This window comes from Armigeres subalbatus, chromosome 3 (genome assembly GCF_024139115.2).
Source record: "Armigeres subalbatus isolate Guangzhou_Male chromosome 3, GZ_Asu_2, whole genome shotgun sequence".
Taxonomy (NCBI): domain Eukaryota; kingdom Metazoa; phylum Arthropoda; class Insecta; order Diptera; family Culicidae; genus Armigeres; species Armigeres subalbatus.
Window position 1 is genome coordinate 192,406,360 of NC_085141.1, and position 15,546 is coordinate 192,421,905.

Here is a 15,546-nt window from a genome sequence, read left to right on the forward strand (position 1 = left end):
TCTGTCCGAACGACGTTCACCGATGAGTGTTTGCTGTAGATAGTTTCCACTGAGGTGGCGTCCTCATTGATTTTATACAAAAGAAGGTTGATCCCACTATCCGAAAAAAAACTTTCTTTAAAGTAAATAGCGAATTTGATAGCGCGTTGGAGGGAGATGATGTAGTGAATTTTAATGGATGGAATCACTAACATCAACTAAGCTACCACGCCAAACCCGATGCCACCGAAACAGTCCATTTTCGCAATTAACTCTTTCTTTTCATAAAATGTGTGTCCTGAGAAGAACCAATTTTCTTTTCCCAATGCTGCTTTCCAACTAACTGACACCACAATTTGTAATAAATTTTCAGTATCGGCACTGGCGGTGCGGGATCGCCACAGTGCTATTTTTATGATCAACCCTTTCTTCATATGAAATGCTGGTTCTTTGAGGTTGAATGATCTGCAGCAACACATCGAGCACCACCACCAATGCGATGGATTTTCTTTGAAAATTTTCAACCGTCTAAGACGAATTAAGTACTGTCCATTTAATTCCACCAGTTAATTTTCGTTATCTTTGCAGATACGTATTTCGACCACAACTGTGTGGTCGTCTTCAGTGTCTTGTACTTGACTCGACTTGAAGAAAACAATCGCAACTTACACTATTTATACTACGCTAGGTACCTAATCTAATCTTATTTGCCTACTTTATTTACCTATACAGTAAATTACTTTATTGCTTAGGTAGAAACTTGAAGAGCCTAGAGCTGCCATTTCCCTGATCCTTATTCAACAGCGCTGTTTGTACCTGTCGGTGGATTTCCAAACTCTCAGCTACATCGAGTTTCCATGGGGAAGAGACATTTCTTAAGATTTTAATATTTGATGCCGTAATTGGGTGATTTTCCTTATACACATGCTATGCTACCTTAGATCTAAATTCGTAATGTAATCCCTTATCGTTTTCTCTTTTCGCCTTACTCACTTCCGCCATATGTTCCTTGAACCTTATATCTAATGATCTTTTTGTTTGGCCTACATAGATTTTTTCACATTGGGAACAACTTATCTTATAACTTATATTATCTTGTAGTAAGTCGAGTCAAGTACTAGACACTGAAGACGGCCTTACTGTTGAGGTCGAAATACGTATCTGTCAAGATACAATTAAGTGGTGGAATTCAATGGGATTGTATAAACTCGTCTTATGACAGGTGAAAACATTCCACTAAAAAGCTCAAAATAATTTTCTTATAAAAATGAAACCCAAAGCACGCAGAACGCTTGTGTGTGGTTGGAAGCCTAGCAGGAAACGACGAAGAGAAGATGATGCAGATTTCGAACAGCATTCAGTTCATCATAAATTGGCTGATTCCCAAAACGATGTACTTCCCAGTTGAGCTCGTCGAAAGAAAAACAAATATTAGAATTATGTTTTTATTTGAATTTATACTAAATAAGGGAAAATAACTGTTGTATCATATCATATAATGTGCATATTTGCTTCTGGAAAGAGATTCTCTAATTATCCCGCGGATTTCGTATAAGTGTCTTTGCTTATGGAACCATCCTACATGATTCTACCCATTTTAGCCCTTCATATAAAAGGCTGATGGAATGCAAACAATAATATAAACATGATCAAATCGTTAGTCATTTATGACCAGTGCTATAGGCAGGAGCCTAGCTACAATAGATGGCGGTATCATCATCATTATCTCGACATGTTGTACTGCATATTTCGTCATACGTTTAAACACCCCTTGGAATAGGATCAGTTAATTATTACAATCGTTGATATAATTTTAACATTTTTTCCCTAATAAAATTATAATAGTATAAAGTACTTGCTCGCTAGCCTGGAAACCAAATATCGTAAATTGTCAGGAATAGTGAATGACACAGGATGCCCGCACGTGCAGCTTCCCTTTTATGGTAGCCTACATACATGAATGTGTAGCAGTCAAATGTAGGTAAATTGATGTATGCCAAATATCACCTGTTGCCACGGTAGTTGAACGCCGTCAGTCTACTTTAGCAATTGGCCATGTGCGTATCCGAACGAACCAGTGCCGATCGGCGGGACAGCATGAAACTGCCGCCCGAACTGAATAAACGAAACTGATGCGCCCGTCGTCGCTCTCTGAGTAAGAGGCATTTATTTTCTTCTCAGTTTTCCAGCTGGAAAAGCATTCCTGCGTATTTCAATTGTCTCACCTTTCTTAACAACCATCAAATAGAAAACTATGTTTTCATGTCTCACATGTTTGGCCTGATTGGGTTTTGGGATGCTGTTAGGATTAAAATGATCAGCTAAGAGTCGAGTGGAACGAAACAACTTTATCAGATTACGTGATATCATATGGAATAAAAATACGATGATTGAAGTTTGACATCAATATACTCTTTATCATCTCAAAAAGCTCGTAATCAGACTAATGATAACCTCGATGTTTAAAACATCATCTATGAAAGATTAATTGAACCTTCAGATGGATTGATACACATCTTCCATAACCCACGTTGGATACATACGAAATGCGAGAGAGAGTGCGTGGGTGTCGTCGGGATAATGAATCGAAAACCAACAGATAGCAGATATTTACTGCTTTTAACGCATCGCCGTTGGTATGATAGCATCAGTTTGGTTCAGGGTGTTGTGACGAACGGTCGAAAAACTTGGAAACAATTTCTCAACGGTAGAGAAACTCACATAGAACCGTGAAAACTTTTTCAGAAGAAGTTCTACAACTGTTGCTCATTTTTACACACATGATTGTTGTTTCGGCGTGAGTGTTGGGGGTTGGTTGGTAAATAAATAAAAAGACGTCTGGAAAAATATTCCACTTTTCTGTTTGTTGTGAGGGCATCGTAAGAAAAGCAAGGAGAAAAATAAACCGAACCGGATGGGGTTTCCTATGCTAACTTGTGTAACCCACGGTATAACATGCTCGTCTGCTGTCTTCGTCGTACTTCACAGGATTTGGCGGAATTTAATTTTGTCGTGTTTGTAAAGTGATATTTCGTCGCATGAAGATGATCGTGAAACAAAGTTTGTCGGATGGTGTGAGGGCATATGTGATTGATGTTGAAGTGTACGAAGGGAGACGCGTGGTCTACTGATGCGTTGGAAAGCGCGGTGAACGGAAGCTTTCCCTCCAGCAGAGTGTGTGGCAAGGAAATGGTGCTGATGTGATTACCGGTCTCCTTAGCGTGCGAAAGCTATGATGCCGTTCCGTTATACATCACTTGGCTTGACATGCAGATGCGGCATCGGTGGCGGATATTCAAGCCATTAACTGTTATGTACCCATCCCAGCATCCCAGCATCCCACTTCAACAGTTTTGTTGTTTTTGCTTCTATCGAGAATTACGGATGTGTAAATAGACTGTAATCGAAAAGTGGATGCTAATAACCTTTCAGTTGTTGACAGGGGCTTAGATAAGCAAGCAATTTTTGACAGGGACTAACCCCTATCGGGATTAGAAATGATTTTGTATTCTTACAGAGAAGTGCAATTATTTTTATTTTGAGTTCTCAATTTGTTTTCCAGAGCGTCCGTGGCTAGTTTCAGAACTTTTACCGCCTAATCGCTGCAAGCAACAGATGCCGTTACTGTTTTCGCGACCATAGGTTTTGTCAGTAAATGTTCCATGTGGTATGTCTGTTTGCCTGTGGCTATATTATTTGTATATGCTGGGTCATTAGAACTATCCCAGTGTTGATATATTTAAGATTTATATTACTTGCAATGATTTTGAATTAACCTCTGTCATAAACTGAAAGTTTGTGAATAATGAAATTAATAAATTTAAAATTTCCGTTTGGTAATATTCGGTTTACCTAAAATGAACAAACAAAAAACGATGAGTAAAGCCTTATCAGTTGCAAGATAAATTAAAATACAAATCATAAAAATAGCTTATTGATTTTAGAACAAAAGATGAGCAAGTCGCGATCTGTCTCTGCTCATTTTTAATTGACAAAACAAATGAAATAACCCTAAACTAATTGATATAGGGACACGGCAGGTATTTCCGTCCATCGTCGTAGGGGCTAAAACCAACGAAAGCAACGTACATTTGCTAGAACTGCACTATAGCAGAACGTTTCTCCTGAGCCTACGATTTGGTACGTATGAGTTTTACAAAAAAGCGTCTCTTTTATTGGTTTTCGAGACTATGACGAACAGACGAAAATACCTGCCGTGTCCCTATCAGTGTTTGGTAGTTGAATATATGGCAAATAAGAATGAAGAGACAAGTGGGATAGTTTCAGTCTTAACAGATGGCCCTTTTGCGCAATAGTATTAGTTTATCCCAAAAACACGAAGACTATTAAAACTAAGCCCTACCGCTATCGCAGTACCGCGAGTCCTATTTCCTCATGATCAAGGACACAACCTTCATCCAAATAAAGGAGTCACCAAGAGGTGCAAAGAATAGCAAATCGTCTCGCTTTTCTTCAGGTAAATCCGAAGCTCGACGGCTTTTATGTTTTACATCGTCGTCGAGCCAGCATTCGCCTTGCGATTCTCCGGGTTAACGTAAGCAAGCAACATATCGAGCTCACCGGTCTTGAAGGGACTTTCCCAAGATCTACAAGATACCGATTACACCAAGTAAACCCGCGTCGAGTCCGTATCTACGCCAAGTAACGACCAGCGATTTCGGCATTATAACAATCAAGCGGTGAAACGCTGATTGAGTCGAGACACCGATATTCCGATGAGAATCGGTCTGTAACGATTTTTTGGGCGACGCCTTGCCGAGTGCCGGGACCGCCATGAATTGGGAAGACACACTTCATTGCCGGCTCCCAAAAACCGGGTCGACTGTCATCGTAAAGAGCCTCGCACATAGAATACGTTTGCGTTGCGTTTGACAGTTTTCTCATGGGAAATGTGTCAAACGCAAGGCAAACGTATGCTATTTGCGTGGTTCTTAAGAAATTCCAGGTGTCGCTATCTGAAAGCGAAAAGCAGGCCATAGTTTTGTTACAGCCTGTCGTGGTAAGATAGTTCCCATACGCTATCAGCCAAGCCGTTCCTGGGTGGACGTTAGGCAAAATAACAGCGATTTCAATTTCGTGTTGATCCTCTGCTTACATTTCAACTTCTATACGATTTCATACTAGTCGCTCGCTTGCGATAACTTTCATTTCTGTGCTTCATCGTGCTTTGTAAAAATACTCCCTTCCACTTTGAGCTTAGGTAGTTCAATCTCACCGATAAAAGCGATTGAAAATCAATCAATAACTGTTATAACCTTCCACACAATCCCAAAACACCTATGGCACGTATGGAAGGTCGAACAGTTTTTTTTTTATTTTTTTATTGTCTTTATTAAGGAGACTTTCAGCCCTAGGCTGGCTCGTCTCCGGAGGTCGTAAAGTCCTCTGCATTTTTCTTAAGTAGGTGCCCAGCTTACAATCCTTCCCCTTCCTCAGCATTCGCAAGGACGTGGCCAGGGCAGATCTCGACTATTGGAGAGTGCAATGCTTCCATCTAAGAAATAGTGAATATTCCCAAATCAATATCTGAGGTAACGGATGAAAGTAATGCTACTCTTGCTAGGCTTGTACCACCTACGAATTTGTGCGAATTGCTCAATGCTAATGCTAACAGTCTCGAAGTAAGCCGAGAGAAAAGTTCAGAAACTAATCTATGAGTTGTTTTACTTTTACTCGTTTCCTAACCGCCCTGGGTTTGACGTTTTTAGTGGCTGTAGTGTAGATGTGAAATTGTGATAAGAACGGTCCGAGATTAATCAACAAGGCAGGACTTGCCCTGAAGAGTCTAGTTGGGTTAACACGATTGTACATATTGTACTATTGTACATACATTCAAGGAGATTCTCTAACTTGCTTGGCACATAAGTGGAGACATTTGGCCACGTGACGAGTATTACCGTTACATGCTACGCTATGCTAAATACTTTTCCATAGTTAGGCCGTCTAACTGGTCTTCTTTTGCTTGACCTATAGCAAAATGGAAAAATCTATATAACTAGCTCTCCTTGCTCTCAGGGTCGGCACGACACATGTACTTAAATCTTGCAGAGGCGGACCAGACAAGAGGGTCAACGGACTGGCATGCTACCTAGGTCTGAGTTGTTAATTTAAAAGATTTTTCTTTTTGGGCATTTTTGTTTTGTTTATTGTGGGTTCATTTTGAAAGGGTTAGTTTTGGGAGGATTAGTTTCATGCGACTAAGAAGAAGGTGCGCTGGTGACATACCTTTCTTGGTGGCGTTCAACGGGTTAATACGCCCGGAACGGAGGAATTGGTACGACTGGTTGGCAGGCCCGGAACGCAGGATGGATGCGACGGCGAACACGTGGCGTCGCTTGGTTGGTCGCCGAAGGCGTCCGATGGGTTCGTAGAGGTGGCTTCCCGGAACAAGGGGCAGTGTTGAGGCGACCGCGAATACGTGACGTTGGTTGATTGCCGGAGGCGTCCGATAATTCGTTGGCCCATTTCCCGAAGTGGAGGTTGGATTTGATGACTTACACGTAGCTTTCTTGGCGTCTGACTGGGTTTGTTGGCCCGTCCCTTGAAGTAGAGTTTGAACTCGAAGACTTTACGTGGCTAGGTTAGCGTCCGACGGGTTTGTTGGCCCGTCCCTCGAAGTGGAGGTTGGACTCAAAGACTTTTCGTGGCTTGGTTAGCGTCCGACGAGTTCGATGACTCGTTTATCGGAGCAGAGGTTGGATTTAAAGATTTACACGTGTTTTGGTTGCGTGCAACGAGTTTGTTTGCTCGTTCCTCGAAGTGGAGGTTGGACTCGAAGACTTCTCATTGGCTTGGTTCGTGTCCGACAGGTTCGTAGGCCCGTTTTTTATGCTTGGCACATAAGTGGAGACATTTGGCCACGTGACGAGTGTTACCGTTACATGCTACGCTATGCTAAATACTTTTCAGAGTTAGGCCGTTACAAATATTTAATAAAAAAATATGTCCAACTGGACTTCTTTTGCTTGACCTTTAGCAAAGGGAAAAATCTGTATAACTAGCTCTCCTTGCTCTCAGGGTCGGCACGACACCTGCTTGGGGGGACACACATACTTAAATCTTGCAGAGGCGGACCAGACAAGAGGGTCAACGGACTGGCATGCTACCTAGGTCTGAGTTGTTAATTTAAAAGATTTTTTTTTGACATTTTTGTTTTGTTTATTGTGGGTTCATTTTGATAGGGTTAGTTTTGGGAGGATTAGTTTCTGGTGTTTTCATGCGACTAAGAAGAAGGTGACATACGACGGCAAACACGTGGCGTCGCTTGGTTGGTCGCCGGAGCGGCGGTTGGCAACGAAGACTACACATTTTGTTCTGTACGCTTCAACTGTCCACAACAGTGATGCCAGATTGTTTCAACATCAATTCCGTAGATTTGCTGGAACATTTTGGATGGCCCAATTCCGGTGATCAGTCACAAACCTTCCAGTTCCAGTTAAAAAATGAAGTGAGATCTGGCGTTAATCGAATTTCCTTCGTTTTCAGATGTCACAACTGCAACAACTGCCAGTCGCGACATCCGGAAATGTGAAAAAATTCGATCACAATTTGTGTGCAATTGAACGAAAGTTATGGACCAAGAACAATAGTGTGCTGACAATCGACCACCTTATTCTACTTTGACTACTTTGAATTTCTAATTGGGAAAGTTTTGTAAATACCAATTACAAATGAAGAAATGAACAGAGTACTCGTCTAAAATTTCTAAGGATGTTATCGACTATTTAGTAATTTTAATTTTATTTTGTCAACCAGCAAACAAATTTGCTAGGAAGCATCGAATAAAATAAACATTGCAGGTTTTGTCAATCTGAATACAGAAAACCAGCAAACAATAAGATTAATTTTTGTACCTCATCTGTCCAACAAAGCAGACATATCCTGCTGGTACTCGCATATAAGTTCCATTTGGGGTTTAAAAGTTAATTCCATAAATAGCATTCCATTTTATGGATCTTTTTAATAACATGATGAAATAAAAGATTTTGTTCGAAAGAAATGTAACAAAATAGCAAACTAACGTTGTCCCATATTGAATGTACTCTCATACCAATCACATAAGGAATTTACATAAACTGAATGTTCGAATTTTAAATATTTTTCCATTGATCTAAATTGTTCAACTGTAATTTATCAAACGAGGAATAACTTATCAAAATTTCAACAAAATCGTAATATGATTGAGTTTTTTTTATGTTTTAAAAAATCGATTTGGAGCTTCATCGGCTATTATCTTAATATGTGAAGAACCATTTTCAAGTGAATACAAATTTTATTGAATATTTGGCCATCTGATGGCAACATGTTCTATCCTAATGATGTATCAAGAAACGCACGTAGGAAGTCAGAGCCGCAGAATATATTATAGCTTGAATCACATCATGAACGAATGATCATCGACGATATTCGTTGTATTCCCTGGATTTACATTGGTAGACATTTATATTTACTGGATTTATAGTACAGTGGATTTTGCTGGATAATAAAATATGCGAACAACTGGTAACAATAAGCTGGTGTAATATCCAAAGATTTGTTTTTGGGAGGAAATCCTTTTTTTTTTTCTTTTCTGGGAATAACTCAGGGAGTTAAAATAGAAACCATTCTGAGAGTTCATCAATGAATCCCTTTGGGCGATGTCCCAGGAATTCCTCAACAAGTTCCTTTATGAATTGTTACGTAAGTTCTTCCATAAGTCCTCAAGAAGTAATTATGCGAGTTCATCTAAAAATTCGTTCATGAGTTCCTCCAGAAACTACGCAGAACTTTTCTCTGTTTTTTCCGTAATTTATTTTCCGAAAGATGTTCCCGGAGTTCTTCCAGCAATCCCTGAGTTCAGGAGGCGTTTCAAGATCTCCGGTAATGTCCGTAAGTTTTTGATTTTTTTCCTGAAAATTTTCCGGGAGTTTCCATAAAACCTTCTCCTATGAATTCCAATAAGAGTTCTTCCAGGAGAGTTCTTCGCAGATTTTTCCGGTTTAACTTACAGCATTTTTTTTAATTTTGGTTTCCGTGATTTTTTATTCCAAGTATAAGTTTATCACGGTAGCTTACAGCAATTCCTCCGAGCATTCCTTAGTAGAAATTTGTGGGAGAATTTCTGGAGGATATCTTTAAAAAGTATTTCTGGAGAAATAGCGGAATGAAACTCCTTGCAATTCAATAGTAGATGCTTTAAAAAAATCCTTGTGTATCAGAATAAATGCTATCAGAATAAATCCAAGACAAACTCCAGTGAACTTGGAATGTCCATTGTCATATGATTATACGTCAAACAAGAAGGGACATTTACTTTAAGCAGCACACGGTGTAAGCCCAATATATTGTTGAAATCGCTTACGAACGAAAGTGTCGTTGAATGTCTAGTAGAGGTGTGTGAGAAAGACCCCATAAAATCAGAGCATACTGATATGAGACAATAACTCTATATGAATCACCGATAAAAGTTTAAACTAAGATAATAAAATCCGTAGATTTCCGCAGAAATTTTCAAATTTCCGTAGATTTTTTCTATGGATCCGTAAATCCGTAGAAAGCATAGAAAGCATTCAATTCCGTAGATCTACGGAAATTTCCGTAGATCTGGCATCGCTGGTCCACAACTGACTCCACGATTCACTATCTTATTTCATCTCTCCTCGCTGCCACTTTCGTTCAGATTCGGGTTGAAGCCTTTTCGCTCCAAAATGCGGGTTGTCCGATTTTATTTCGTCAGTTGGGGAAGATGTCCAGGCGTGTGTTAGTGATTTCATTGGAGGGGTTGTTTTTTTGGATGGAATCAGCAGTTGATTATATTGTTTCCTCATTCGGTAACAAGAGGGGATGGGAGGATCATTTAGAATACGGGATGTTATTGGGGTTGAGTATTGTTCAGAAAAGTAACAATTCAGTATAACTTCTGAACCCCTAGACCGATTCCCACCAATATTGGGACACAGATTCTCTAATCTTAGCAGATGATTATATAGAGGGTAGGACGGTCTTTGAGAAACAGGGTTCATAATGCTCACTCAATCTCAGGAGCACAGGATGTTACGGTTCATTTTATCTTTCTTGTAAGTGACAAATGTTTGAATGGATTTGTGTTTGTTCCATTCCTAAATGTTCTGTGTTTGGGCCTGAAGATAGGCAATTAAAATTATAAATAGAGGAATTCCCAGACACAGACTTTATATTGCTGTTTGGTAACATGGCACAAATTAATTCGAGGTGCCCAAATAGGATCGGTAAACCTCGTCATTTCCCGTAGTGGGCACCACCTAGCCGTCTCTCTCGGGGCACAGAGAGATCGTCAATCATTTTAATTTGTTGAATGTGTTTATTGTTTATTTTGTATATTTGTAAAATAATTTTTATTGTAATATGGCTCCCCGACGAAAATTTGTAACTCAGGTGTTGAGGACAAGATTCTTCACTCACCTAGTTGTAAGTTAAGTAATTTAAGGTTCTTTCACCAAGTGTGGTGTTCCTTCCTGTTTTCTGGCATCTGTAAGTGATGCGTCAGGAACTATGTTTTGGTTACCGTCTTTTGTTATCGCTACCGTTACCGTTATGTTTTCTTTTCTGTAACCTAAAGCAATGCTCGAAGTTCCATCATTGCATGGATTGATCTGTTTGAGATTGCGTAATTTAAGTTAGATTAGGAAGTAATCGTCCTCCTCAACACCTTTCCTCCAACCTAATTGATGAAATTTTTATGGATGCTTCTAGACCATTCACAAAATTTCCTTCCTGTTGGATGAAGGTTGTGTTACGGTTCATTTTATCTTTCTTGTAAGTGACAAATGTTTGAATGGATTTGTGTTTGTTCCATTCCTAAATGTTCTGTGTTTGGGCCTGAAGATATGCAATTAAAATTATAAATAGAGGAAGTCCCAGACACAGACTTTATATTGCTGTTGCCACATGGCACAAATTAATTCGAGGTGCCCAAATAGGATCGGAATCCGACACAAAATAGAGCTATGAATACAACTACTTGGCTGTTGTAGACAAAATGCAAAACGCAATGAAAACACATTTGCGGGATTTGACTGATGGACCAAAAACTTATAAGGAAACCTCGTCACATCTCGCAATGGGCAACACATTGGACGTTTCTCTCGGGGCACAGAGAGATCGTCGATCATTTTAATTTGTTGAATGTATTGTAAACTGTTTATATTTGTATGTTTGAAATTTTTTTAATGTAATAAGGATTCTCCCTTTCGAAAATTTTCGGGGAGAAATCGCTTTTCGGAAAAAACAGCCTGGAGAGTGATAACCATTTTTCGCTCGCTTCGATTGCCGCCAAGCGTTGGTTTGCTCTTTTTCTTTCATATTCGAGTCTTTTCGTGGCATCATAAATGCAAAAGGTAGTAGCTTATGTGGAACAAATAACTTAACGCTTTCATACAGTTAGGGTGGTGGTGTGGCTAGAGTAAGTGCATCCCCACAGCTATTATTGTTACTATTCTGGGTTCGAACAAGATTTTTTTATGTACAAGTTATCCGACTTCAACAGTAGATGGGAATAACCAGCGCGCGGGGGGGGGGACATACATTTTCAGTGCAAAACGTAAACAAACGAGCATAAATTCCATACAAAAATCCAAGATGGCTGAGTTGGGGATATTGACAAGTCGGATAACCTGTATACTGTTTCATCTAATAGGCAAGATTTACTTTTATCTTCCAAGGCTAATTCTAGAGATAACATTAATGGGTGAAAGATGATCCTCTGTATAAACAACGAAAAAAGATTTTCCCTTGGTTCGAAAAACGCTTGCTTTGGTCTCATTGAAACGAAAATTCGAAACCCTGTTGAGAAAGGGGTGAGGCAGGGCCGGATTTAGGGAGGGTGTAGCCCGGTCCCCACAAAACTTATGTACCAAAACCAACCTTTTTGTACATTTTGGGGCCCCCACAAGCTGTCTGCCCCGGGGCCCCTTCCGGCTAAATCCAGCCCTGGGGGGAGGTGTGTGAGTGGTGTAGAGAACATCCCTAGTAACAATTTGATTTTATATTGGTTTTATTACATTCTTGAAGAGTAAATTATGGTCAACAGTAGATGGGAATAACCAGCGCGCGGGGGGGGGGACATACATTTTCAGTGCAAAACGTAAACAAACGAGCATAAATTCCATACAAAAATCCAAGATGGCTGAGTTGGGGATATTGACAAGTCGGATAACCTGTATACATAGAAAAAATCTTGGGTTTGAATCCCGGTGTGGCCATACAATTTTGTAATTGTTCTGCGATAATTCTCGCGAAAAGTGAGTGAGAGGTGAAAGTGATGAATCGAAAAAGGATTTTCATCTAATAGGCAAGATTTACGTTTATCTTCCAAGGCTAATTCTAGAGATAACATTAATGGGTGAAAGATGATCCTCTGCATAAACAACGAAAAAAGATTTTCCCTTGGTTCGAAAAACGCTTGCTTTGGTCTCATTGAAACGAAAATTCGAAACCCTGTTGAGAAAGGGGTGAGGCAGGGCCGGATTTAGGGAGGGGGTGTAGCCCCGGTCCCCCACAAAACTTATGTACCAAAACCAACCTTTTTTGTACATTTTGGGGCCCCCACAAGCTGTCTGCCCGGGGCCCCCTTCCGGCTAAATCCGGCCCTGGGGGGAGGTGTGTGAGTGGTGTAGAGAACATCCCTAGTAACAATTTGATTTTATATTGGTTTTATTACACTCTTGAAGAGTAAATTATGGTCTTCAAGAGTCTTTTAAAACTTAAAATGTTACTTGGGATTGGCTCGGGCGGCACGTTTCCCTCAATTTGGGATATTTGTGACATCGCCTTCACGAGCCTTTTTCTTCACTCACGTGACGGAATAGGAAGTGAAAAAAGGAAAGGAATGTGGATGGGAGAAAAAAGAGAGTTTTGGATAGGGGCCCTTTAAAAGGGCATGCAAATCACGAGTGTATAAGAGCTTATAATTCCTCACCTTCTTATTTTTCTTATTGACATTACATCCCCCACTGGGACATTGCCGGCTTGCTGCTTAGTGTTCATTCAGCACTTCCACAGTTATTAACCGCGAGGTTTCTAAGCCAAGTTACCATGTTTGCATTCGTATATCATGAGGCTAACCCGATGAAACTTTTATGCCCAGGGTAGTCGAGACAATTTCCAAACCGAAAATTGCCTAGACCGGTATCGGTAATCGAACCCAGCCACCCTCAGCATGGTCTAGCCTTACAGCCGCGTATATTACCGCTAGGCTAAGGAGCTCCTCACCACATAGGGTTATAAATAGCAGAACACTTTGAAGTTTCAGGTTTCTGAAGTCAATTTCACTTCATTTAATTAGTGAAAATATTTGAAAACGCAATTACGCAAATGACATATCAAATGATAAGAAGCTCCATAGAGTTAAATTAAATGATAGCCTTTCGATACAACTTTGTTGTACCAGATAGTCAATTATTTTGAAAATTGTATTTCAAAACAAAGCGACACTGACCGGCGACACTCAGTCCGCTACATTTACATTTGGTCTCTTGAAAATGAAAATGTCCTTGTTTTCGCTTCGACTATCACGGATATTAGCAGCGTTGATTTTTTCAGACATCTAATTGTTTGACAGATGCCTTTTTGACCCCATAGGAAAGCCATGTGCTTTTTACTGTCACGTTAAGGTCTAATTCCTGGCTTATTTGAATAATCTTTAGTTGGCCAATCAATCACTCGTAAAACGGATTTTATCGAGTTTGACGTTTGCTCACTACCACTATTGAGTTCGTGATTTGCCTTAGTTAGTGAAACCAACAAATTGATTGGCCAAGAGTTGTCAAAGAGCTGCATAAAGGGTGAAGGATCATTTTGGACCATTCTTCTCTACCCCAACAGATCTCTAGAGTAGAGTAGCGGCTGCCGTTTTTAATATGATGATAAAATAAACGCATGAAACCAAGCAAACGTAAAGAACTTCAACTCGCATGGTCCTGGATCACTCACGTAGTCCTGCCGCTCTTGTGAATTACAAACGTGCTTTTTTAAGGTGTTGTACTTTTTACAACGACGCTAGTCCCGGAAGGTTAAACTCATTTGAAGAAACCGTTTCAGAGATAAAGCCATTCAATTTCTACCCCAACAGCTCTCAAGAGTATTGTATATGTAGTAGCTTGCGTTATTTTTAATAATGCTGATAAAATAAATGCATGAATCCAAAGCAAACAGAATGAACTTTGAACACATTTAAAGAAGAAACCGTTTCAGAGATAAAACCATACAATATTGAACTTGACCTCAACCTCCACCCTGGCTATGAACCTGTTCGATGACGGGTGTGGCCTGTGGGGTGCCGCTAATGTTGTGAGAACATTTCTGGCTTCCAGTGTTTCACTGTTTTCTTTTTTACTAACTGGTGCATGGTGTGTTTGCCCAGGCAAGATAAATATTTATGAAAAATGGGGGAAAATTACTTCTTTCGTAATGTTTCCATGCGAAGAGGTACGTTATACAGGAAAGATCGAACACCACCACCGCACTCCCGACACTTACCGGAAAATAAATCAATCAGTACCGCAGTGATTTATTATTATTGGTATGATACAAACTTTGCCTATTTTCCGATTTTGGCTGAACTGACTGGCGTCGGAAGGAATCCGTAGGAGGGAAAGTTTATTACAAGCAAACATTAGCGAAGTAAGCGAAACAAAATGCGAGTAGACTGAGAATTACCAAAATTCAATAAATTCTGCTCGTGATTGACTTTGTGATGTTTCGTAGAAAATGTGAGCAAGATACCTGTTTTTCTATGGCTCTTATGGATGGATTGAAGTGAAGCGTGATGTGAGCTCAAACCTAGGTGGCTTCATTAAAAACATTTTTTTTTTCAAATGTTTGACAAAAGCCCGGGTACAAATTGGTAGGAGATTTTTGATTTATTGATGTTGATGTCAGAGTTGAGATTCTTATAATAGAATCGTGTTAAACTTTGCCAGAAATAATGATGGAGTGGGTTTTGACGCATGGGTGTGCAATAAGAACGAAATTTCCAAGCATCTCATGGCACAAATAAGTGCATTATTTGATTATCTCAATCTTGTACATAAATTATGAGTATCGTAGCATCTCCAGTCCCACGTCCTGGATATACGATGCTGCCAATAGATAGGCAGTAAAGCTTGTCTGTCGAAATCACTTTTCAAACGACTTTTTTATCCTCTATCCAGTTTTTATCTTGCGGTTAGTCGAAAAATAAAAATTACAGTAAAATATACAACCAAGACATTGTCTTTATATTTCAACGTAAACCACTCTGCGCTGTGTATCGAGGAATCCGTATCAGTAAATTTTAGGCTGGAATGTAGTTTAAGAGTGTTTTGCTGTTCCTCAGCAAATAACAATCAAACCAAACGATAATAGTTAAAGGTTATTACATTGAAGATACAATGAAGGCAGTTTCTGACCACCTTAGTTGCGATTTTCAGGTCGTTTACCAAACGAAGTGACGCGTTTATTGGCTTGGGTTTTCGAGGCCATGTATCTTTGGTTTCACATGGCCGTGTTAGCTGCTGATACTGTGTACAGATTCTCACACAAAAAAAACTA

The 15,546-nt window shown here is 39.8% G+C and overlaps 1 protein-coding gene across 6 annotated transcripts in view; it reads left to right on the plus strand.

The window, feature by feature from the left end:
* The window catches only part of LOC134221161 (allatostatin-A receptor), a 194,929-nt gene that overhangs the window by 113,190 nt on the left and 66,193 nt on the right, over window positions 1-15,546 (plus strand). For 2 of the 6 annotated variants that reach the window (XM_062700357.1, XM_062700351.1), the window contains exon 1: window positions 2,644-2,776. The exons of the other annotated variants lie outside the window; for them this stretch is intronic. The gene's annotated coding sequence lies outside the window, so the exon portion shown is untranslated. Of the gene's footprint in view, window positions 1-2,643; window positions 2,777-15,546 lie in introns of those variants that run through there. 6 annotated transcript variants of the gene reach the window in all.